Source organism: Crotalus tigris, unplaced genomic scaffold (assembly GCF_016545835.1).
Source record: "Crotalus tigris isolate CLP2741 ecotype Arizona unplaced genomic scaffold, ASM1654583v1 scf7180000018490.839948, whole genome shotgun sequence".
Lineage (NCBI taxonomy): Eukaryota > Metazoa > Chordata > Lepidosauria > Squamata > Viperidae > Crotalus > Crotalus tigris.
In genome coordinates, this window is record NW_024097036.1 from 570,722 (window position 1) to 594,882 (window position 24,161).

The window sequence follows — 24,161 nt, forward strand, 5'->3', positions numbered from 1 at the left end:
GATGCAACCGCACTGGTGTGCGGGGCGGCCGGGCGCTGGAAGAAGCCTCGCTCCGGCGTGTCACTCAAGAAGGGTTTCCCCGCCCCACCAATGAGGAGTCTTCTCCCCCTCCCGCCTCGGCAAGCGCCCGGCGATGGCTCCGCCCCTCTTCACTGGGGCAGGCGGGCCGCTCTCCCCTTGAATGAGCGCTGAGGGAAAGGCGAGCGGGGAAGCGCCGGGTCGGCTGCTGAGAAGCGAGGCGAAGTGCGAGGGGGCGGAGGCGGGGCGGGGGGAGGAACTCGTCGCTCCCAAACGGGGCTGCCCTTTCCCCTCGCCCACCTTTCGCTTGGGAGGAGGAGGAGGAGGAGGAGGGCTGGGCGGTTGCCACGGAGCTTCCCTCCAGGGGGGCGCGCCGGGCGGCGAAACTGACTGGGCTCTCGCGGCTTATCCCGGCTCGGAAGGCGCGAATCTCCGGGTGCCGCCGCCTCCTCCCTCCGGCCGGCAGGAGCAGGTGAGAAAGGCCGCCGGGGCTCGGCGAGGGAGTCGGGACGGGCGGCAAGGACGCCGGTAAGCTCATGTCTGGCGTGCCTTGGGACCTCGGGCTGGGAGAAGGGTTGCGTCGGGTCGGGGCGCCGGAGCGCTGGGCTGGCTCGCCCCGAGTCATTTGCCTCCTGCCGCCCGGCTCGGAGTGGGATTAATGGAGCCCCCTGGGTGGCGAAGAAAGGGAGGGAGGGAGGGAGGACCTAGCTGGGCCCCCTCCGCGCCCTCGCTTGGAATCTGCCCGGCTGTCATTTGGGAGCGGGTGAAATCCGGCGAGGGCTGGGCAGGCTGGACGGTGCGATCTCCTTTTAGTCTTTAAAACTATTTTGAGTTGCGCGCCAAAGACCCGGACGCCTGTGGGCCCCGGGCAGCGGCTCCCGGGGGAAGGAGAAGCCCCGTCCCGTCCCGGGAAAGGGGTCTCTGGCTGAAGAAGGTCGCGGCTACCGTCCCCTTCTCTGGCCGAGTGGGGTGCAGGGTCTCCCGCCGTTTCCCCGATATGTTAGACTTTCGATGTCAGAACCCATGCTGGCTGGTGGGGATGATGGGAGATGAGGTACAATCCAGCTGTGGGACGCGGAGAAGCTGTGCTGATCCAGAAGAGCCTTCCCAGCTGGGCAAGGCTGGCATCGCAGCTGACTCTGAGGGCGCTTTTTTTTTTTTTTTTTTGCCGGCTGCGAGTGATGGGATTTACAGTCCGGCATGTAAGGGGCACGTGGGATTGGGAAAGGAGGGGCAGCCCGCTGGCCACCCCCTTCGGCTCCCACCCAGGCGAGGGTGTGTGAGTTGTGCCAAGCGGCTGGCCGAGAGAGAGAAGAGCAGCTGCTACAACTTGTCAGGATCCGAAGCAAAGGCTTGGCTCCCTCCCCCTCCAGAAGAGCAGCAGCTGCCAGCGGCTCTTTGCCCTTCTATGCCCACCCGGCTGCCAGCTGCCATGGAAAACTAGGTTGCCTTGTTGAGCAGGGAAGGGGCTTCCGCTTCTGCTGTGCCGCTCCAAAAGGAAGAATGGTGGGCAGAGATTTAATGGGGGTGAACCTGCTCTTCTCTAAGCAGATTGTGGGCTTCGCCAGTGCAACTCACACTTCCTGAGCTTGGTTGCCTATATGGGGATTCTCAGTCATCCAAGTCATGGTCATCTCAAAGGCGCCTTTTTTAAAAAAGCAACGGGGTTATGTTTTTTCCTTTGAGGAAGAAGAAGTTTGGGTAATGAAACCTTTGCAAGAAAACAACCAAGCTCAGAGAGCACCAAAGGAGCCCCTCATTTGCGACCCTGAGCCACAAATATTCTCCTTTATTGAAACTCACACTCCCTTTCTGGGACTTCTTTTAAGCTCCCTGGGATGCCCGGACTGGAGCTCCAGACTGGGACAGCCATCTGCTCATTAAAAATACTGAATAAATCTTTAGTCCAACTCTTCTTGTAGGAGACTCACTCTCCATGATCCAAAATGTGCCTTCTTTGAACCCCATTTGGGGTTTTTACCTCTTTCCTTTCGTAGCTATTCAGGAGATGGGCCAGTTTTAGGACTTCACCGGACTTCATTCACCTGGTACTGTCTAACTATATTTTTTTCTTTCTAATGCTTCCTGCAAGTTCAGGATCTGCTTTTTTTTTTTTTTTTTTTGATCAACCCTGTGTTGATCCATTGGTTGCCACCGGAATTGACCAACCAGCTTGTCATTCAGCTTAACCTCCTGGGCTGAAAGAGCGGGATTGGCCCCAAGTCATCCAACCAGCTTTCGTGCCTAAGGCAGGACTAGAACTCACAGTCTCCTGGTTTTTATCCTGATGCCTCAACCACTGGAGCAAACTGGCTTTCTGCCATTCTGTGACAATACAGATAGATGCACGGTCCATGTTTAGCAAACAGAGGAGGGCAGAAACCAGGGATTCCATTATCTGTGAAACAGAGTTGCTCTCTGGTGCTGTTGGGCCTCCAAGGTAGTTGTGAAGTGATGGTGCAATGCCCCTCCACTCAAGGTGGTGGGGTCTTTGCATTTCCATGTTTATTTCTGTGCTGCAGCTAAACCAACACAGACCACGGTATATGCAAGCTACTGATGAAGCAGGTTTAGCTTATTGAAACTGGCCCTGTTATTGCTACACACTAAATGCAATGGTATGTGAGAATGACCTTGGGAAGCAGGGCAAGGAGATGCAACCAAGAAAACAGATAAAAAAACAGATGCAGTAGGAATGTAGGAAGGGCAAGAGACTCAGAGGAGACCCTCTTAGTTTGGGGACTGTAAAGAAGAAGGAGAGAGAGAGAAATACTTCAATCTTGCAAAATTCTGTTAATATAACCTTACAATAAAGCAGAATTAGCTGATCTGCTCATGTTTGCTGTCTGGCCTATCTCTTAAGGTGGCCCTTTAATAAATACATAAGGTAGTGGTGGTGTCGTAGATTGTGCAAACACTTTAAGCCAGTCAGCCAATCATAGAAATTATATATATTTGTATCCTGCCTTTACAAATAACTCAAGTGGCAAACATATTTAATAGGCCATTCTCCTCCTGTTTTCTCTACAACAACAACCCTGTAAGGTGAGCTGGGTTGAGAAAGAATGACTGGCCCAAGGTCACCTAACCGGCTTTCATGGCTAAGAAGAAGGACTAAACTCACAGTCTCCCACTTTCTAGATATCTTAACTATCAGACCAAACTGGCTCTGTATAAAACTGCAAACTATAAATTTCCCAGTGGTAATGATAGTGATCCTGGTTGCTCCACTATGGATTTTTGGTTTTATTTTTTAAATCTATTTATGAATCAGATTTGTATGCCATTAGACGCCCAACAACTTTGGTTGTGGCTGTCTTGGTAGAGAGAAGGGAATGGCAGGGATTGAGAGCGTTCTTTGCGGTGACTCTGGGCACTCGGAATATGGCTGCTTTAGCAGTGATTGTGAGTGGTCTGCAGTTGTGTTGCTGAGGCACAAAAGCATCCCATGCCCTGAAGAGCATGTGACTTGGTCAGTGGCATTACCAAACATAAAAACAGTGTTTGTTCGATGTACCCTTGATTGACTGATTTATAAGGCATTGATATTTTAATGGAAGAATATGTGGCGAAGCAGCATAAGAGACGGAATAGCAACCTTAAACTATAGCTTAAAATACATGCTTACTGCCCTGTATCAGTGGGGATGGAAAGATTCCTTTTGTTGTGATTCTGGTGCTGATATGTAAACTATTAAACATATTGTGAAAAATTGCCCATGATGTGCCTTCTCTGATTCCCTAGATGTTCTTGATGAAGCAATGCCAGAGGCGATCGCCTGGATAGCTGGATTGGAGATCTAGCTATGAAGCCATTGCCGTAGCCCTGTAGATCAGTGGTTCTCAGCCTGTGGGTCGGGACCCCATTTGGGGTCGAACGACCATTTCACGGGGGTCGCCAAACAAGGCTGTCCACCATTTTTTCCCCCTTTTCTTTGGCCACGCCCCTGGCACCCGGTGATGTATAAGTGGTTGGGGGTCACCACAACATGGGGAACTGTATTATGGGGTCGCGGCATTAGAAAGGTTGAGAACCACTGCTGTAGACGTTTTGTATACAATTATGTGGATTGTGTGTATATGTTTACTTCTATTCTGTCATATTCTCATCATATGCTAAATACAGGTAGTCTTTGAGTTACGAGTGTAATGGAGCCTGACTCTTCCACTCGTAACTCGAAAACTCGGAGTAAATCTCGTACCTCGAAGTAAATCTTGTACTCCCTTGCTCGTTAAGATGTACGTGGCTCGTTAAGTGAACATGAGGTATCTCAGGTTGGGAAGACCATAGAGGGTCTAGAGATGGAAAAGGCCCCCAAGGCCTTCCCGACCCACTAAGATACCTCATCATTCCCCCTCCCTTCCTGCCGCGCCGGACTAACCTTGAAAAGATCCATCTCCTCTCTGCCGTTCCTGCTGCCACTCGGATCTGAGTCCAGGGGATGCTTCAGCAGCCCTCCGGCAGCCCAATCCGGGTATCAGACGCCTTCTCCAGGCCACTGCCGCCTGGATCTGAAGCCGGGAGATGCTTCTGTGGCCCTCCGGTGGCCCATTTCCGGGCAGCAGCAGCCTGGAGAAGGCTTCCAGCATCTGGATTGGGCTGCTGGAGGGCTGTGGAAGCGTCCCCCTGCCTCAGATCTGGGTGGCAGCGGCCTGGAAAAGGCATCTGGCACTTGGATCGGGCCACCAAGGGCCATGGAAGCATCCTCCATCTTTGGTTCCAGTCTCTGTTGCAGAGAACAGAGGCCTAAAGTACCTTGAGATCATGCGAGATCAGTAGTATGGGATCTCGCCCCATTGATCTCGCATGATCTCAAGGTACTTTAGGCCTCCATTGTCTGCAAATGCACCGAAGGCCTGGAGCACTGAAGAAAGCGAAGGATCTCAATCTTTGTAGGGTGAGTACTGAAGGCGTGGTGCCTAGGGAGACCCGGGGCAGTGTGGGGAGGGAGGGAATAACCAGAATGAATGTTGCAGTGCCATTGCGGTCGCTTGTAAGGGTGAACGACTGCCGTGGTGCTGCAATATTCATAATTTTGGGACTTGCTCGTAAGCACTAGGGGGGGCTAATCACATAACTTTGAATGAGTGTTAAGTGAACCCTCGTAACTCTGAGATTACTGGTAATAACTGCCCAACTTTAGACATTTTTGAATGCAAGCATTCTTTTTCAATTTACCTAAAGATATACGTTCTTAATATGGGGTTCCCACTGCATGAATTTATACTGCAGGCCTGTGTGCCCCATTGTGTATTGAATTGTTGGGTTATGAGGTCTGCAAGTGGCATGTCACATAACCTTTTGTAATATATTTGGTTGGATTTAATGAGGATATAAAAAGAGCCCTGCTAGGTCAGGGTCAAAGGTCTGTCTATTCAGGTGTTACTGTGCTGTGGCCAACCATATACATTTGGGAGGCGTGTCACATGAAGGACATGAATGCAAAACCCTGTGCTATTGTTGGTTTTAGTAATTGATAAGAAAATTGCCTCTGTGACCCAGAATTCTTCACTACTTAGGTTTATGGCCTTATCCAGGAGGGTTCTTCTGATGCTATTCTCAGTCAACACAAGAGTGTTAATGAAAATTATCCTACAGCATACTTCTCAACTATATGTTTGTCCTTTCTACAATAAAGAACCTGTACAGGAAAAATCAAAGGCACAAGTACAGACTGGGCAAGATCTGACTTAAAAACAGTAACCATGAGAGGGACCTTGGAGTCCTAGTGGATGATCACTTGACCATGAGCCAGCAGTGTGCAGCAGCAGCCAAAAAAGCTAATACAAGCCTGTGTTGTATAAACAGAGGCATAGAATCAAGATCACGTGAAGTATTAGTACCACTTTATAAAACTCTAATAAGACCACACCTTGAATACTGCAGCCAATTTTGGTCACCATATCACAAAAAAGATGTTGAGAGTTTGGAAAAAATTCAGAGAACAGCAACTAAGATGATCAAGGGCCTAGAGTAGTGGTGGCAAACCTATGACAAACGTGCCAAAGGTGGCACTCAGAGTCCTCTCTGTGGCCACGCACGCTATCGCCCCAGCCCTGCCTCCCCCTGCAGCCCCCTCCTCAGCAGCAGCCCCCCCCAGAGAGCACGGCCCGTGCGGAGCAGTCCAGCCAAGGAATGGCAGCCGGGCAGCAGGGCCAAGATTCCACCCTCGCACCCCATCATATGCAGTTGATGCTGTGGGGCGCGGGCAGGGGGCGTGGATGCTAGGGTGCTACTGGGCTGCCTGGGCGATCTGCGGCAGGCTTTGGAGGTGGTGGGTGGCCCTGTGGGCGGGGTGGGGGAGCGAGCGGGGACCGTGGGCAGGGCCATTTTTTGGGCACTCGGTCTCTAAAAGGTTCGCCATCACTGGCCTAGAGACTAAAACATATGAAGAATGGCTGCAGGACTTGGGTCTGGCTAGTCTAAAAAAAAGAAGAAATAGGAGAGACATGACAGCAATATTCCAGTATTTGACGAGCTGCCACAAAGAAGTGGGCGGTCACGTTATTCACCAGAGGGCAGGACAAGAAACAATGGTTGGAAACTGAACAAAGAGAGAAGCAACCTAGAATTAAGGAGAAAGTTCCTGACAGTGAGGACAATTAATCAGTGGAACAGCTTGCCCCCCAGAAATCATGGATGCTCCATCACTGGAGATTTTTAAGAAGAGGCTAGCCACTAGACAGTCACTTGTCTGAGATGGTATTATAGGTTCTCCTGCTGGAGCGGGAGGCTGCACTAGAAGACCTCCAAGGTCCCTTCCAGCTTCTATTCTATTCTATTCTATTCTATTCTATTCTATTCTATTCTATTCTATTCTATTCTATTCTATTCTATTCTATTCTATTCTATTCTATTCTATTCATCTTTGAGGGTTATAGTAAGATTCACAAGAAGATAATACACATGGACAATTTAAGGTAATTTAAAATATTGATAGAGATGAAGCTGCTGGATCTTTAAATGGAATAAAGCATGCACATCTGTCTGTATACTACTAATATATTTTTTTGTCTGTTTGATTGTTTGTAACCTTCAGCTGGGCAAAATGGCACATCACAAAACAGCCATTTTTGAATCAACATACCTCAAATATGCTTAAAGAATGCATCCAAATTCAAGCCCATAACTTGAAATTTGGCAAAGTTGGGGTCACTTTAGTACCACCGCACTGCTGCAATGAGCCACGGTCATGTGATCATCACTTCCATCACTTCCTACCAACTTCCTACAAGGAAAGTCAATGGGGAAGTGGCAGGAAATTGAAAGTCACCATTCCCCCCCCCACCAGTGGTCATTCTGTTTCTCTGTTTAGGTGAGAAAACATTTCTCAAATAATGATCCAGTGAGTCAGGGATTGTCTAGCAAAAAACCCAAACTCTCATTCTCAAAAATGAGAAGAAAGTTGTATTACTTCTTGAAAAGATCAGAAATTGCTGTTTTAAAATTGCTGAGCCTGGGTCATTCACAAGAGTTCAACACCATATGAAGATGCCATGAATTCTATTAGACCAAGGGTAGGCAACTCTTGGGAGTTGAAGTCCACGAGTCATAAAAGAGCCAAGGTTGCCTACCCCTGACCTAGACTATACACTTCAGTTGGGACTTGAAGTCAGATTAGTGAAGCTTCCAGTCATAGAATAGGATGAGTTACAGCACTGTCCAGATATGCTTTTCCCTTGAATGGAGAAGCACAAGGGAGAAAATTACAACTAAAGACCTCATGCAAAATAATAATAGAGGAACATAAATCTGACATCAATCAATTGATGTGATGTCTGGAAAATACTTCAAAGTTCCTCACACTCTGTGTCTGACGTGATTCTTTAACAAAGATCCCAGAGGGACACCTAGCAGCAAACTTGCTGAAACAAATTGTTATCAACCGACTTGATTCTTTTATAGAAAGAACTGCTCTCCCATTAAAAGTGCCAGATTAGCATAGCAAAGTATTAAAGATTGTTATCACCAATTATAGATGTTCTTATCTTGTCTATAATTTAGGTCTCTGGCTAAGTTATATCTTTTACATGTGATGCACTTTTGACCTTGCTGTTACAGTATTGCCCCGAAGTCCATAGAAACAGTCATTTAGGTCTCATTAGTTTTGCCCCATTTTAAAGATTAACAAATGACAATCCACTTATCAGAAGGTCAAAACTTGCAGGACAGAGAATAACAAGCTTAAGTTAGATTCTGAATGAATGCTTAGAACAATTTTGTACACAGTAAATTAGTTTCATGATGGAACCAGTTACCCAGAGAGAGGGCGGGCTTCATGGAATGTGTTCAGGCAGAGGTTGTCAGTCACCTGCAAGAGATTTAATTTGGATTTTTGTACTAAACAGAGAGATAGACACTCTACACCTAAATGCTCCTTCCAATTCTATACAGATAGCCCCTGAGTTACATCTATACTGGAGCCTGGCAAGTATGACAATAAGTTGTGATGGTCATAAAGCAGGGCACTATGTGACTGGACCCGATTTTATAATCTTTTCCACTCTGGTCATTAAGTGAACCCATTGTTTGCTCTAGATTGAGTTTTGCTGCAAGTTTCTTGCAAAACCACTGTAAATTGTGATGTGACTGGAGAACGTTGCAAATGGCCATAAATGCAGGTTGGTTGCCAAGTGCCCAAAATCAGTCATTTGACTGTGTGTGTGTGTGGCAACAATCTCAAAACTGGATCAGAAGTGGATGTTTGGGGGTGGGTCAGCCATAACTTTGAATGTTTGCTTAGTAACCGATCATAAGTCAAGAACTATCTAGTATGTATCTATGTTATATACTGCAGAGATGACTGGTTCATGCTGTGTTCATAGGGTTGCTTGTTTGTAGCTTAACCCCTTGTGCAAATTATGATTTAATAAATCACAATAAAGTAAATCATGGCTTGACACAAAGGATGAACCTCCTCTCTCTGTCTGACTGGGTGAGTTCAGAGGAATAGGAAGGGCAGAACATACAGACAATTTTTCGATCTGACCTACTAAAAATGTTTGCAATGAGTACATTATGAATGAGCATTATGAATGAAATCATTTTCCATGTCTGTCATTCTATATTTCATCTTCACAGTTTCATCCAGCCATTGCTGAAGTGACATGTATCCTCTCTTTGTTTTGGTATAAAAAGGGCTGAAGTAGAAAAGACTGGCAGAAGTTCATGGGGAAATGACACGGGGCTTCATGAATATGGAAAGCTTCCAAGCCCCTTTTGTAGTGTTTCTCAACCTTGGGAATTTTAGGACATGTGGACTTCAACTCCTAGAATTCTCTAGCCAGCCTGCCGACAGAGGAATTCTCGGAGTTGAAGTCCACACATCTTAAACCTGCCAAGATTAAGAAATATTGCTCTATTGCAGGGTTGTCAAACTGCCTGCCCATGGGCCAGATGTGTCATGCCGAAACCGTGCCCACCCCATTGCCAGCAATGGGGAAAAAGTCGCGACACGTTATATGACGTTGCGAGTTTGACACTCCTGCTCTATTGCAAGGCAAGACACCCACTCATCCCCTTCAATTATCACTTCTTCGCAACCAGTATTTAAGGCTTGCTGCTTATGATTCCAGCCAATTCTATTTGTGTGAATTAATAGCCTGGTTCTGCACAATCCAGCATAGTCCTTTTTAAAACCACACAGACTAGCTGCTGCCACTATAAGTGCTAGAGGTGAATTTGAACAGTTTAACTATTCAATAAAATACAGACTGAATTCAGGACTAGCTTGCAGCTTTGCATAAATCATATTAGGGTATACCAGTAGTTTACTTTATTGTGCATATAAAAGCTAATGGATTCATTAAGTAACTCTTTATTCATTTAATCAGTGACTAACCCCATTGGCATGAATGTAACTAATGTGTTCAGTGGAATTTATGCTCAGGTAAAAACATCAAGGATTATGGTATTAGTGCCATCTTAAGCCAGAGACATCTAATTTACAATTCATCTTTTTAAATAACGTATATTATACTAATGCATGCTTCTTTATAGTCAAGATATATTAATTTGCAAGAGGTTTGCTTTCCTTGCTCACAATTTCAGAATAGAATAGAATAGAATAGAAATTCTTTATTGCCAAGTGTGATTGGACATACAAGGAATTTGTCTCTGGTGTATAAGCTCTCAATGTACACACATACAACAAGAAAGCGATCTGAAGATCTGAGACTTTAAGAAATAGGAAAGGAGGAAGAATAGCAGCATTTTTTTCCATTTCATTTGAAATACCCAATAGCTGCAAGGATGGCATTTGCAAACTATTCATTTCTGTGATCAGTTAAGCTGGGGCTGTAATTGTTGCTTGTTATATTGATATTCTGAAATGTTGCTTTATTTAGAGCAGGGCTCCAAGTGTACTTTTTCTTCTTTCTCTGTTTATAAATATTGAAGCAAAAAAACATCTTCACACTTGTTCCTACTTGATCTAGGATAAGACCTGAGAAAGTTAAAACTGGTGGGGTTTTTTCTTCTTTCTAATTGTGCATTTTTACATTTGACTCATTCCCCTGTGTTTAAGGGGGATTCTTCCCAACATGTGCAGCCTGACACAGGTTTATATTTGGAGTTATGCAGTTATTTATATCAGACATTTCTGCCACACAAGGGCAAATACATGCCACGTGAAGAGATATCATGAATTCTGAAGAAGGGTTAAGAGGTCATGACTGGGAATTATGATAACAGCAACCAGACTGGATAACAGGAACTTTCAGAACTCTCTGACCATTTCAGATGTTACTTCTCCCGTCTTGACTGAACGTGGCTCAGAGGCCTTTGGCATAAACCAGAGTCCAACTGTGATTCTGTGTTTTTGTCTGATTAATGAGTGGCTAGTTTATGTGCAACAACTATTAGTTCTTCAAGAAAATGAGGTTGGCTAACAGATGTAATTGCAAAATGATTGGTAGCATCTGATCTGTTTTGTGCTGCTTTGATTGTAGACAGGTGGGCATTCCAAGGTGTTCTTGGAAAAACTTCATGCACCGAGGTTAGAACTGAAACTGGTACCGGATTTTTGCATTTTAGTTTGGAAATCTACCTGAATGTGAGTGTAGTCTAGCAGATTGTGTGAACATGCTCAGTTAGTGTTGCCAGTATTATCTCATTTGGTCCACTGAGGCCAAAATCTTGCGTATCTCTTTTTTAAATTTTTGGGATTGGAAATTTTTGTGAATCTGTTACATTCCAAATAATAGTCTGCATACATTCATGGTCCTAAGCTGCTTGAGAGACTCCAACTCCCATAAGCCCAAGCCAAGAGAGCCAACTGACTAGAATGATAGGTTCCCCAATTCTTTAATTTAATTCCCAAAGAATCATAGATTGAGAAGAGACCTGAGATTGGGTCATCATGTCCAATCCACTGCATGCTGCAAGATTCGCTATACCAAAGGTCTCCAAATTTGGCAACTTTAAGACTTGTGGACTTCAACTCCCAGAATTCCTCAGCCAGCCATTGTTTGAAAACTTCCAGTGAATGGGAAGAAGCCGCTCTACGTGGTAAGCTATTCCATTTATTGGCAGCTCTTGTTGTCAAGAGGTTCTTCCTAAGGTCTAATCTCTATCTATATCGTTGAAGTTTCACCCCATTAATGCTAGTCTTACATGTACAAACATTCATTTGGTGACTGTTCAAAGTTACATTACAACCAGTCCTTGCACTTATGACTGTTGCAGCATCCCTACAGTCATGTGATCAAAATTTGGGCACATAGCAATGGGCAGGTATTTATAATGGCTGCAGTGTCCCAGGCTCATGTGATCATCATTTCTGACTTTCCCAGCCAACTTCCAACAAGAGAGGCATTGGAGGAAACTGAATTTGCTTAACAACTGCATCATTCACTTAGCAACTGCAGGGATAATAATTATAATTATAATTATTATTATTCAAACAGACAAGCACCTGCAACATAACACTGCAGACTTAACAGTTGTCAATAAGAAAGACAAAAAAGTCTGGATAGTGGATGTGGCAGTGCCTGGAGACAGCAGAATAGATGAGAAAGAACTGCAGAAGATAACAAAATACAAAGACCTACAAATAGAAATGGAAATACTGTGGCAAAGGCAAGCAAGGGTAGTACCAATAGTCATAGGCACCTTGGGTGCAATCCCAAAACAATCAAAGCATCACTTGAACTCCATTGGCATTGACAAATTTGCCATTAGTCAATTGCAAAAGGCGGCCTTACTAGGAACTGCTTCCACCCTGCGACAACATCTGTAATACCATCATCAAACATCCACATCTGCCTATCCCAGGTCCTTGGTAAGGACTCGATAGGTAGACAAAAACGCCAAATCCAATCTGAGCTTCTGGCTGACTGTGTGATGATCAATAATGATGATGATGTTGGAAGGAACCTTCCAATCTAGTCTATTCACTTAACTGTGACAAAAAGGTTGTAAAATTGGGCATTGCTCACTTCATAACTGCCTTGCTTAGTGATGGAAGTTCTGGTTTCAGTTGTGATACCTGTCCTTTCTGGAGCAAATGAAAATAAATCTGCACCTTCTACAACATGGTATCCCTTCAGATATTTGAAAACAGCTATCATGTCCTTTCTCAACTTCTCTTCAACAGACTAAATGTACCTAAATCTTTTAACTGTCCCTTGTAGGACTTGTAGGTCTTTCCCAAATTCTTCATTCATATTCTCATAATAGATCACTGAGGCTCTTATGGATCCCCTGTTCCTGTTGATCATGCTGTTGACAATTTAAAACTTAACTCTACTCTCCAAACCAAGATAACGTTAAACTTTCCAGATCTGAAATTTCTCCTGACTTTAATAGTGGAGTTAATTTTAAAATTACTAGCAGGACTATCAACTCTACTTGAAGAAGTGGAGGAGGCTGGGGAAATGTGACCAGACAGAAAATGAACTCTTTTTTTTAAAAAGGGATGACGTGTATACTTCTTTCTGTAGCTGGCTAATAAAATCAGACAGCATGAAACATCTAGCAGCTTTTTCATGGGAGAAATATAGTTCAGTGTTTTATTAAATACACCCACTTTATAGGGCTTGATATACAGTGCCATAAGCCTAAGAATAAGGGGAAAAGAATGAGTTGCCAGCAAACTACCAAAAACACTGTACAATCTAACCAAAATAAGGACTCCTGAACTTGAAATGCATTAAATTAAATCCATGGAAAGAAGAGGTTATATACTGTATTGAGGCTCTGAAAGGCAATGATCTGGTTCAGAGCCTTTTCTAAACCACGGTTTGTAAATCTGGATATGTCACATTTACAGAATTCACACCTTTTGTTACACTAGTGTTTTTCAAACTTGACAACTTTAAGATATGTGGACTTCGATTGGCTGGGGAATTCTGGGTTTTGAAGTCCACACGTCTTAAAGTTGCCAAGTTTGAAAAAGACTGTTTTAAAAACTAGAACTTGACTCACAAATAGGGTTGTGGGGTTTGCAGAAAGAGCAAATGTATCTACAAAAACACATATATGCATCATTTAATATGGTTTGACCGAGTAAAACTGAATTAGCTAGGCTTCCAGAGATTTCTGTAATTTCTTGACATTTAAGTTGCTCCTTAAAAATAAAATATTCCTATCCATTTGAGAAGAATGCAAGATTCTGAGTTCATTTGTTATGGATTATTCAGAGATATTTGTTTACCACAACTAAAGAAAATGTTAGCTCCTTACATCTGCCTAAGACCCTTGGCTTTTATTTCATAGTGGAACATAATGTATTTCTATGGCTAGATAGAGTAGCAAAACTGAGAAAAAATGTTTCTCTTGTCAAATTGTCTTTATTCTCTGTCTGAACTGATGACAATGCTTTGACTCTGTGGATTCTGTGACTTAGAAAGTTTACTGTGCTACACAGTGCTTTTTTTCTTAAAAAAAAAAAAAAGGTGCTGGAACTCACACATGTCATACAACCCGCCTTGCCTACCCTACAAGGTTCCATCCAAAAAAGGTGCCGGAACTCCGTTCTGGCATTCTATGAGAAAAAAAGCCCTGGTGCTACATCAGAGTGTACTTGAGGGACTCTGAAGGCCAGAGAATGTCTGTTTGTGTGGATGTGTCCTTGTTTAAAATGCTGAGTTATGTTAAACCTTCTCTGCATTGGGAATAATATTTAATCTATCGCTTGCTTTGCTGAAATTACTTGCATATAACAAAAATTAAAATAAATTATGGAAAGTCTTTTTTAAAAAAAACAGTAATCCTCACATCTGTAGTCTGAAGCAGAAAAACATATTCATAATTTTATGCCTGGGTCTCAATATGCAAATACTAAGCAGACACGCTTTGGAAACTGTTAACTTGAAAGCAATCCAGTTTGGATATTTCTAGCTCAATTTGTGGGATGAATTTTTTCCTAGGACTGTTGCTCCAGGTGGTGATTTTCCTGTGGTGGAATGTGGATAAATAAGACTGTCTTAGTCACAATAAATGACTCTGAATCAAAGGTGAATTTTTCCAGGGCCCCTTTGCTTCCACAGTGAATCTGTTGCATCTCACAGAAATCCAGCTATCTTCTCTGAAGGCTTTGTATCATGGCTTATTCTTTCTGGGAGACTTCACGTAAAGGAGATGTCTGCTTGTATTTGATCATGGTCAGAACCTCCATTGATATTTCTTTTGTTATATTTGGCTTCTTCATGAATGGTTGAAAGGTACTTCCTTCTCCTATTTTTTTTTGCCTTATAGCCTAACTTTATACCTTACATTTATTTAACAGATTTCTTGCCTTTCTTTAAGTGCATTAACAATAGAAAGTCTAAATTCCTGTCATTATGATCCTATAAACATATAGGTAGTCTTTGACTTATGACCACAACTGAGCCCAAAATTTATGTTGCTAAGTTTATTAAGTGAGTTTTGCTCTTTTTTATGACTTTTCTTGCCACGTTTGTTAAGTGAATCACAACAGTTGTTAAATTAGTAACACTGTTGTTAAGTGAACCTGGGTTCCCCCTTGACTTTGCTTGTCAGAAGGTCACAAAAGGTGATTACATGACCCCAAGACACTGCAACCGTCTTAAATATGAACTAGTTGTCAAGCATCCAAATGTAAATCATAGGACCATGGGAATGCTACAATGGTCATAAATGTTAAAAATGGTCATAAGTCACTTTTTTCAGTGCCGTTGTAACTTCAAACGGACATTAAATGAACTGTTGTAAGTTGTAGACCACCTGCATTCATTTGAATGCAGATTCTAGCAAAAACCCCTGGGATTTTTGTTGAAGGAAATGAGGTAACTAGACCAATCCAGACCTGCAGGATTCAAAAGAATCCTCCAGATGTGTGGGATTTCACTGCCCATAAAGGGGTGGAGCTTCAGTCCTGTGGTTGTGGCAGCTATCCTGACTTTTTTGACCTACGGCCTCTCCAGCAGGCCTCCCGCTCTCTTGTTTGCATGGACAATGGGACCAAATTGAGAAAGGTTGTTTTACAGTCTACTTCAAAGGTATAATATTACCTGTGAACAATTACGTTAAATGTTGATAGGCTAACTTTTAGCTTTCTCAACATGAAGGCTGGTGGGATGCTCAAGTCCACAGCAAGACAAAATCCCTACTTCAGCACTTTAGGAACCTGTCCAAAATTATTAATAACTTCAAATTGGTGAATAAGTCATGTTGACATTATGCTGGAGAGAACGGTGTGGAACTAGAATCTTGCTGACTAATCACATGGATTGTTAGGGCAGAAGTAGAGCGGTAGTTTGGAAAGCAATTTTGTTTGGAACATGAGAGGATCCTTGAGGAATGGCCCACAGGCTACTTGGCTTCCTGGTTGAACCTGACAGTTTTTGTTTCATTTGCCTTCCTAAGGAAAGAAGGACTAAGGATGGAAGTTCTATATGTTTCTCATTTCACTCCTTATTGTTTTAGGATTCTTTTAATTCAGGGTTGAGATGCTTTTGTTACTAGGCCTTTTTGGATTCTTATTTTCCAACATGTGCTTGTTCCTCCCTTCCTATTTGTACAAGCAAAGGAAATGTGTAAGCTTGTCCTTATAGTGTGAGATTTTGCATAAACATCATTGAAGATACAGTATGACATATAGCATGCACTAGTCTTGCTGGTTTTGTTTTTTTTACATAGTTCCCAATGATTTGCTTATTCTAACTGGGATCTGCCCAGGATACAAGATTATGGATGAAACTTTTCCACTATTAAATATAAACGGGAGCAAAAGTTTAATCTTTTTGATATTTTATCTTAACATGCTTATTAAAGTCTGTATAAACTTGCATAAGTGTATGAAATTGAGAAATTGATTAATTTGACTCTTTAAAACAACCACATAGTACCCAAATATGTTTATTGAGCTACATCTTTTACTCTTAACAGAATAACAGAGTTGGAAGGGACCTTGGAGGTCGTCTAGTCCAACCCCATGCCCAGGCAGAAAACCTATACCATTTCAAACAAATGGGTATCCAATCTCTTCTTAAAAACCTCCAGTGTTGGAGCATCTACAACCTCTGGAGGCAACTCGTTCCACTGATTAATTGTTCTAACTGTTAGGAAATTTATCCTTAATCTAGGTTGTTTCTCTCCTTGATTAGTTTCCATCCATTGCTCCTTGTCCTGCCTTCAGGTGCTTTGGAGAATAGGTTGACCTCCCCCCTTCTTTGTGACAGCCCCTTAGATATGGGAACACTGCTATCACTGCTAACATCCCTAGTCTTCTCCCTCTGCTTCATTCAGGCTGCTGATAGTGCTGTTTGCCACTTCTGAGAAGGCATCAGCTACCTTGTGAGATCCATAGAAATCTATATGAATCTGGATTGCTATGAAATTGACATCTTCACCAAATAAAAGTATGGTATTTTGCCAAAAAATGTTAATGCAGGTTGACTTTGGACTAATGAGTTGACGCATAATAGTTTGGCTCAGATTCCATTTCAGTGTGTCTTCCTAACACCTAAAGAAGGGTACTATCAAAAAGTCAAGGCTGTGTAGTAGATCAATGATATTATTTTCATCCAGGTTTGGATCAAAATTTGTTGCACTGTACAAAAGGCAATGCTCTGATGGTCAGTGTTTATGGAGCTGGGCCAAACTCAAAATCAGTTATCCATGAATGAATAGCAAAGTATCTAGAACTTGACTTTTTAGGATTGTTCAACTTGTCAGTGAATTTGAATGCATGGAATACTCATACTCTTGTTTTTTAAAAATAATATGGTGTTTTGACATTACAGACAGTCCTTGAATTATAACCATTTGTTTGGCAACCAAAATCACAAAGGCTCTAAAAAAAGTGATGTATCATCGATTCTCACATTTATAACTGTTGCAGCATCCCCATGGTCACATGATCAAAATTTGGGCTTGGTAACCAACATGTATTTAAAACAGTTGCAGCATCCTGGGTCATGTGATTGCCATCTGCAACCTTCCTAGCTGGCTTCCAACAAGAAAAGACACTGAAAGAAGCCAAATTCATTTAACAACCATGATTTGCTTAACAACTGCAGTGATTTGCTTAACAACTGTGGTAAAGCAGGTGAAAACATTGACTGCGGCTCACTTAACCATCACCTTGCTTAGCAACAGAAATTTTGTTCCCAATTGTGATCATAAGTCAGGGGTCTTCAAACTTGGCCCTTGTATGACTCATGGACTTCAACTCCCAGAATTCCTCAGCCAGGCATGCTGGCTGAGAAATTCTGGGAGTTGAAGTCCATGAGTCATAAAAGGGCCGAGTTTGAAGACCCCTGTCATAAGTCAAGGAATACCTGTATTTCTATCCATGAGAATAGAAATACATTTCATAGACTTGGGAGTGAGTTTACTTGAATTTAGTGGAACATCTGAGTAAATATGCATAGTATTGCACCACATATTTTTTTACAACCTGAACCTCTTGTGGTTTTATAATGGCAGCGATGATCTCAAACTGAAATTAATTTTCTGAGGTGTTTTTTTTCCCCTTCCTGGCCATCAGTCCTTTTTTCATTTTGTAAATTTCCTCTGCTTTAGTGTATTTGAATTATATACAGAGAAATCAATCTTATGTCACTTTTTTTATTCACAATAAAAATTAAAGCAAGATCATCCCTCTCTGGGGCTCCCTTTTTTTTTTAATAAGCACTGAAACACCGGCATAGATAGCTCTGGAGTGGTCTTCATTTAAAGTAGGTTAATACCTTCCTCCTTATATGCTTTGATTTCTGAAAGATCCTTATCCAGCCAAAGTTCTAAAAGGTTTAATAATGAAAAAGTTTGCTTGGGCTATTTGACAGGGACTCCTGCTTTGCGATGTAGATTCTTGATTTCTGGAGGAAGGGGAAAGACTTGGCACGGAGTGAATTTATATAAATTATTAAAATAAATATTAGGTGATTGAAGTACAGGAAGGGGGGATAGGACCAGTGAGTCACATTTTCCTTTTCAACATTTTATTAATATTTAAGCTTTCCCATTTTTGCCTTATGTCTTCTTCTGAAGTTTGTGACAGTTTTCTCAAATGATCTAAAGAAATTTTATACAGGAAATTACGTTGATACATATATCGCACTAGATATCAAAAGAAAGGCAGCACTAAATCTTTTATAAGAATTTAAAAGATTTTTATAAGACACTACTTATAGCAAGTACTAATATTTAAGAAAAAATAGTAATATGAGTTCAGGTAGTTCTCAACTTACAATCGCAATTGAGCCCAACATTTCTGTTGCTAACCAAGGCAGTTGTTAAATGAATTTAGTCTCATTTTAATCATCTTTTTTGCCACAGCTGTTATGCGAATGACTGCAGCTGTTAAGTGAATCTTGTAGTCATTAAGTGAATCTGTCTTCCCTATTGGCTTTCCTTGAGAGGATGCCAAGCACCCGAATTTTGATCACATGACCATGGGCGTGCTAGAACAGTCATAAGTGTGAAAAATGATAAGTCATTTTTTCAGTGTGATTATAACTTTGAACAATCACTAAATGAATGGTTGTAAATCAAGGACAATCTGTAATTGAGGAAAGACAATAGGACTATGGTAGAGCACTTGCTTTGCATGAAGAAGGCTGGGACTTTTATGTATCAGCCTTCTTCTATTTATAAAGTATTCAAGATATGGACAAGGAAGGTTGGCACCATTCCCTGTTCATTAGTCACACAAATTCTGCACTTTATTGGAAAGGAGATACACCAACTTGCTAGTTGTTTTCCCTGCACTATTAATGAATAATTTGGCTGGGTTCATATAATGCATTTCAGCCATAATTTATTTAATTGCGGTATATTGACCCAACTGTAATTGGTGGGATTTAGGCCACATTGATCAGTTGACTATGTGCCAGTAAACTGATGTTGACTTTCAGTGACCATGTAGATTTTTCTCCATGGTGATCTGATCTTAACTTGATCCTTCAGGTCATCCAACATTGCACCCTTTCCCACTTGCAACTGAATCTGTTCACTTTGCTGTTAGTTGTTGTCTTCCACTTTCCCCAGTATTGCAGTCTTTTCCAGAGAACCGAGTCTTCACATAATGTGTCTGAAGTAGGATAATTTGAGTCTGGTCATTTGTGTCTCTATTGAGAACATTGGGTTCATTTGTTCACAATCCGTTTTGTTTATTTTCTTCATTGTCCTTGGTATTCTTAGGAGTTTTCTCCATTACCAAGGTGTATGGAACATGCTGAGACATAAACCATGATTTGCAAAGTCTGGAAGCTGAATTCACACAATCTAACCAAGCTTCATTAATCCGATTTGCATATCATTCCAGGCCATATCATTTAGTTGAATGTCTAGTTTTGGGTTGAATGTTGTCTAAATCCATATTAAGTCATATTTAGTTAAAATTAGAAAGTTTTATTTACCAAAACCATGGTTCAATTTCTGGTTATAGTACTGTTTCTTAACCCACAAATTGTAACTGGTTTGATGTAGAATCACTTTGATCTAGAATAAATTAATCATAGAACAATTTATAATCTCAACCTGGGCTAATTGATAGCTTTCGGTTTTTGTAGCCTTTAGCTGTCAGGAAATGCAGATGTTGTGTAGGAGTTATGAACTTGTGGGAATATCTTTATTTTATTTTGCTTCATTTTTCTGCCCCTCCCTTCAAAAAAAACCCCCTCATCAGTTATTTCCTAAAAACAAAGAGGAATGACATATTCTTATTCTTTCCAATCACAAAAGAAGCATGGTGGGCTTATTTGTTTATTTTAGTTTTTGTACCCTGCCCAATCAGAAGATCCTGTGGAAGTAACAGTAGAGTTAAAATAATAATGTGAAACAATACACAAACCGCTGCCAAGTTGGGTGCCTGTAGCAGTTAAGTAGGATAAAAAGCTTGGTGGAATTGGGCCATTTGATTATCCAGATTCCCTTTGGAGGTATGATGGGTGACATATAAATTTAATAAATAAATACAATTTTGGCTGCTGTTCAAAACGCTATGAGTAAGGGAACTCTGTAATGTATAGAGAGTTCCAAACATAGGACTCCCAACAGGGGTCTGATTCATGTCCCTGAAGTCTTTGATGTAGGAGTAACTTTTGGTATGCTCTCCTGAGATATTTTTATTGAATGAGCTGATTTAATCCTGAATAAGGTGGTACTTGTTGAATCCTGGTGCTATTCTATATAAAACTTCATACAGATGATCAGCAGCATTTGGAATTGGAGAGATTTTTGCGCTTGACTTTTGTTATTGTTAAAATGAATATTATTGAAACAAAAAAATCCAGTGTAAAGATTGCTATGATGGGAACGCAAAAAGAAAACATTGGTAAACCATGGCTAGTTATGATTTGTTGTGTCATCTTGGAGAAAGGCCTTAGCTAGTAATGCTAAACTATGCTTTTTTCTTATAGAAATGTGGCAATTGTTTAATGACATCTAAATATGAGTGTGGGTATATGCAGTATTTATGACTTAATTACTCCTGCAGATCTTCCTTTGCTGTTTCAGTTAGTAAAGATCTATTTTGTACCAAAGAGCTAGTTTGGTGTAGTGATTAACGCATTGACTGGAAACTAGGAGACGGTGAATTCTAGTCCTTCCTTAGGCCCCAAGACAATTAGGTTACTTTATGCCAGCAATTCCTCCTCAGCCCTAGAAAAGAGGCAATGGCAAACTACTTCTGAAATATCTTGCCAAAAACACTGCTTATTAACTACCTATCCAGGCAGTCTTCAAGAATCCGACATGATTGAATGGAAGAAAAAAGTAATGATGCAATTGGAGAAAAAATTAGTTTGTCTCCAGATTACATTAAGCAATTTCCACTTTGATTCTTTGCATGCCTACATTTGTGGTCTTCATTCTGCATCTATTTACGGAGGATTACTTGAAAATGACAATTGGATAACCATAGCTAAGATGGTTAGAAGACCAGTTAGCGACAAATTGGACGTGCAAGTGGCAGTGATTGCTGCCTGGAGCATGTTTTATGAGAAAACCTCCAACTCTTGGTTAGCAGTAAATGCTAACAATATACATATAATCCACATAAAATCAAGATTAGTATTAGTGATAATACTCACTTGACAATGGAATAGCTGTGATCATTTATCACATGTCACTTTAATACTGACTTTAATCAATCAATCAAAATAGAGCTGGAAGGGACCTAGGAAGTCTAGTCCAACCCCCTGCTCAAGCAGGAGACCCCATACCATTTCAGATAAGTAGCGGGTCCAGTCTTTTCTTAAAAACCTCCAGTGATGAAACACCTACAACTTCTGGAGACAAGCTGTTCTCCTGGTTAATTGTCCTGACTGTTAGGAAGTTTCTCCTTAATTCCAGGTTAAGGAGTAGAGTATGCTATTTTAATCTGTCACATTATGATTTTGGATCCCAGCTAGATGTAACTCCAGACTGAGCTTCCTTAATCTCTAAAAGCTAAACAAAGTCAGATCAGCTGGTTAGTATTTGGATGCAATGCAGCAGAATAGACTGGCACCCTGGGAGAGGACAGTGACAGACCACATTGTATTAAAAAATTGCCTGGGTATGGCAGCTGTCAAGCCCTCCTTGAAGGAGACTTTGCCAACTGGTATCTATCTGTGGGTTAATCCTATTATGTCCTGTCTCAGAGTTTGGTGGGGTATGTAGCTTTTAGGTGTCTTTTTCTTCTTAATCTTTTAGCTTCAACCTTCCTGAATGGATTATTACATCTGCATTTCTACAGAGCTGGTTTCTACTTGGGGGAGGGAAACTTGGGGCTATTAAGAAAAACTGGGCATGCTTTTCTGCCTCTTTAAGATCCTTTGAGGAAATATATTTTTCTGCCCTTTTAATGTTTCCTTCTCTGAGGCAGCTGACTTCCCACATGGCTTAACAAATTAGACAATCTCGTGAAATAGGCTTCAGATGTGATAGGAAGAACCAGTTTGGTACTTCTATGTGAATAAAAAGGGCCTGAACTTTGTAGAAACCTGAAAAAAAGTTAGTGATTTCAGGAGCCCTCTATTAAGGCATCATTCATGTTTGTCAGGTATGTAGTGGATGCTTTAAAAAAAATATCAGTCTGCTTTGGTGATTAAAAGGGAGTTGCTTTTCTTGCATGAAGCCCAAGGCATTTCTTCCAAATTATTTTTGGACTGAGGACAGTCTCCTTTTGCAATCACCTTGGCATTCTAAGCTAGCAGACTGGGTAAAAAAAAAATGATGCCCAGCAATTGTGTGCTGTAAGAGTCTTTAGTGATCCATCAAATTAATGAGGCTTTAAAATTCACTCACCATTGTCTGTTTCTTAAATGTTCCTTTACTTCTCCATTGACATGCCCGTCTACCTCAAATAAATCTCAATCTCGTTGGGAGAGATGGGTTTTCCTTTTTGTGGAAGGGTTTGTATTCATTTTCATTACCATCAAGGCCGCCCTGGGGATTATAATCATTGAATCATTTCTGGCTAGCAAGTGTTTCTGTGTTAAGACTTAGTGTTTTATAGCCGGAGGTCCTTCTGTTGTTTAGGAGATTAGGTATCTTTGAACTATTTAGGTAAGAAAGGAAAAACTAAGCTCTTTGCCTAAATGCAAGTATACTCTGAGTTAGGAGCGTCTACTTAACGCTCATTTGAAGTTACGCAATAAGTGCCCCCTAGTGAGCAACTCCCAAAGTTACAAATGTTGCAGCACCACAACAGTAGATCACCCTTAGGAACGACTGCAGAGACTCTGCAACATTCACCCTATTTCCCCCCCCCCCTTGCTCCCCACAACTGCTTCCCCCTCCCATTCTGCCGCACCAGACTCACTCACCTTGCCAAAATCCTGTCTGCCGCTGTTTCTCCTCTCTGCTGCTTCGAGGGAGAGGAGAGTTGATGGAAACTCCTGGGTGCCATAATATCGTGCAAGTTCAGGCACCCATCCTCTTTTGCAGAGAATGGGTGTCTGAACTCTCGCGAGATCATGGACCCCAGAAACTTTGATTTTCGGGGCAAAAAATGCCTGTCTCCTGATCCCCCCCCCCAACTCCGCCAGAACGGAAACCTTGGGGAGGCTGGAAGCTCTGTCTGGCTGCAAATGGGCATTTTGAAATGCTCCCTCTTTTATGTCTTTTATGTTTTCAGTGGATTAACTCTGCCATGCAGATTAATGATTTTTGTTATCTTATTCCCATTGTGGTGTTGACTTTAATTTTGCTGATTACTTCCTCTCTATATGTAGGTCAAGTGAGTTTGGATATTTTCTTAGGTATCAATACTTTAATTAAATTTCAGTGTAACTTAAAAGAAACTTAGCTTTTGTCCTGGCTCTGGAGGGGGTCTTTTGACCCTCCACTCAAAAGGCAAAATGTGTTATTCTCCTTTCCCAAAAGATTTCCCCTTCCATTTGCTTTAAAGATTATCTGATTGTTTGCAAGAAGGAGGGGTGGAATAGGCAGGTCAGAAGCAATCCCAGAGGTCCTTTTTCAAAAGGCAACTGGACTTTTCCCCCCTTTTTGTTGAAGATGTTTCACTTCTCTTCCAACAAGCTGATTCAGTTCTGAAGCTTCTTGGATGAGAAGCAAATGTCTTCAAGCAAAAACAAGGAAAGTCCAGTTGTCTTTTGAAAAAGCACTTTTGCAAGAACCATGACCTGAATGACTGAGAATTTCCATTATCAAGTCAGAAGCAAAGAACTGAGACCAGAGTGATCTATTTGCAGTGAACATGTATGAATGGCCCTGCTTATTCCAGGAAG

At 41.8% G+C, this 24,161-nt stretch overlaps 1 protein-coding gene across 1 annotated transcript in view; it reads left to right on the forward strand.

Moving 5' to 3' along the window:
* Window positions 1–327: 327 nt before the first annotated feature.
* PDZD2 (PDZ domain containing 2) overlaps window positions 328–24,161 on the forward strand; it is a 263,143-nt gene continuing 239,309 nt past the window's right edge. Inside the window, exon 1 of the mRNA XM_039353056.1 lies at window positions 328–546. The gene's annotated coding sequence lies outside the window, so the exon portion shown is untranslated. The remainder of the gene's footprint in view (window positions 547–24,161) is intronic.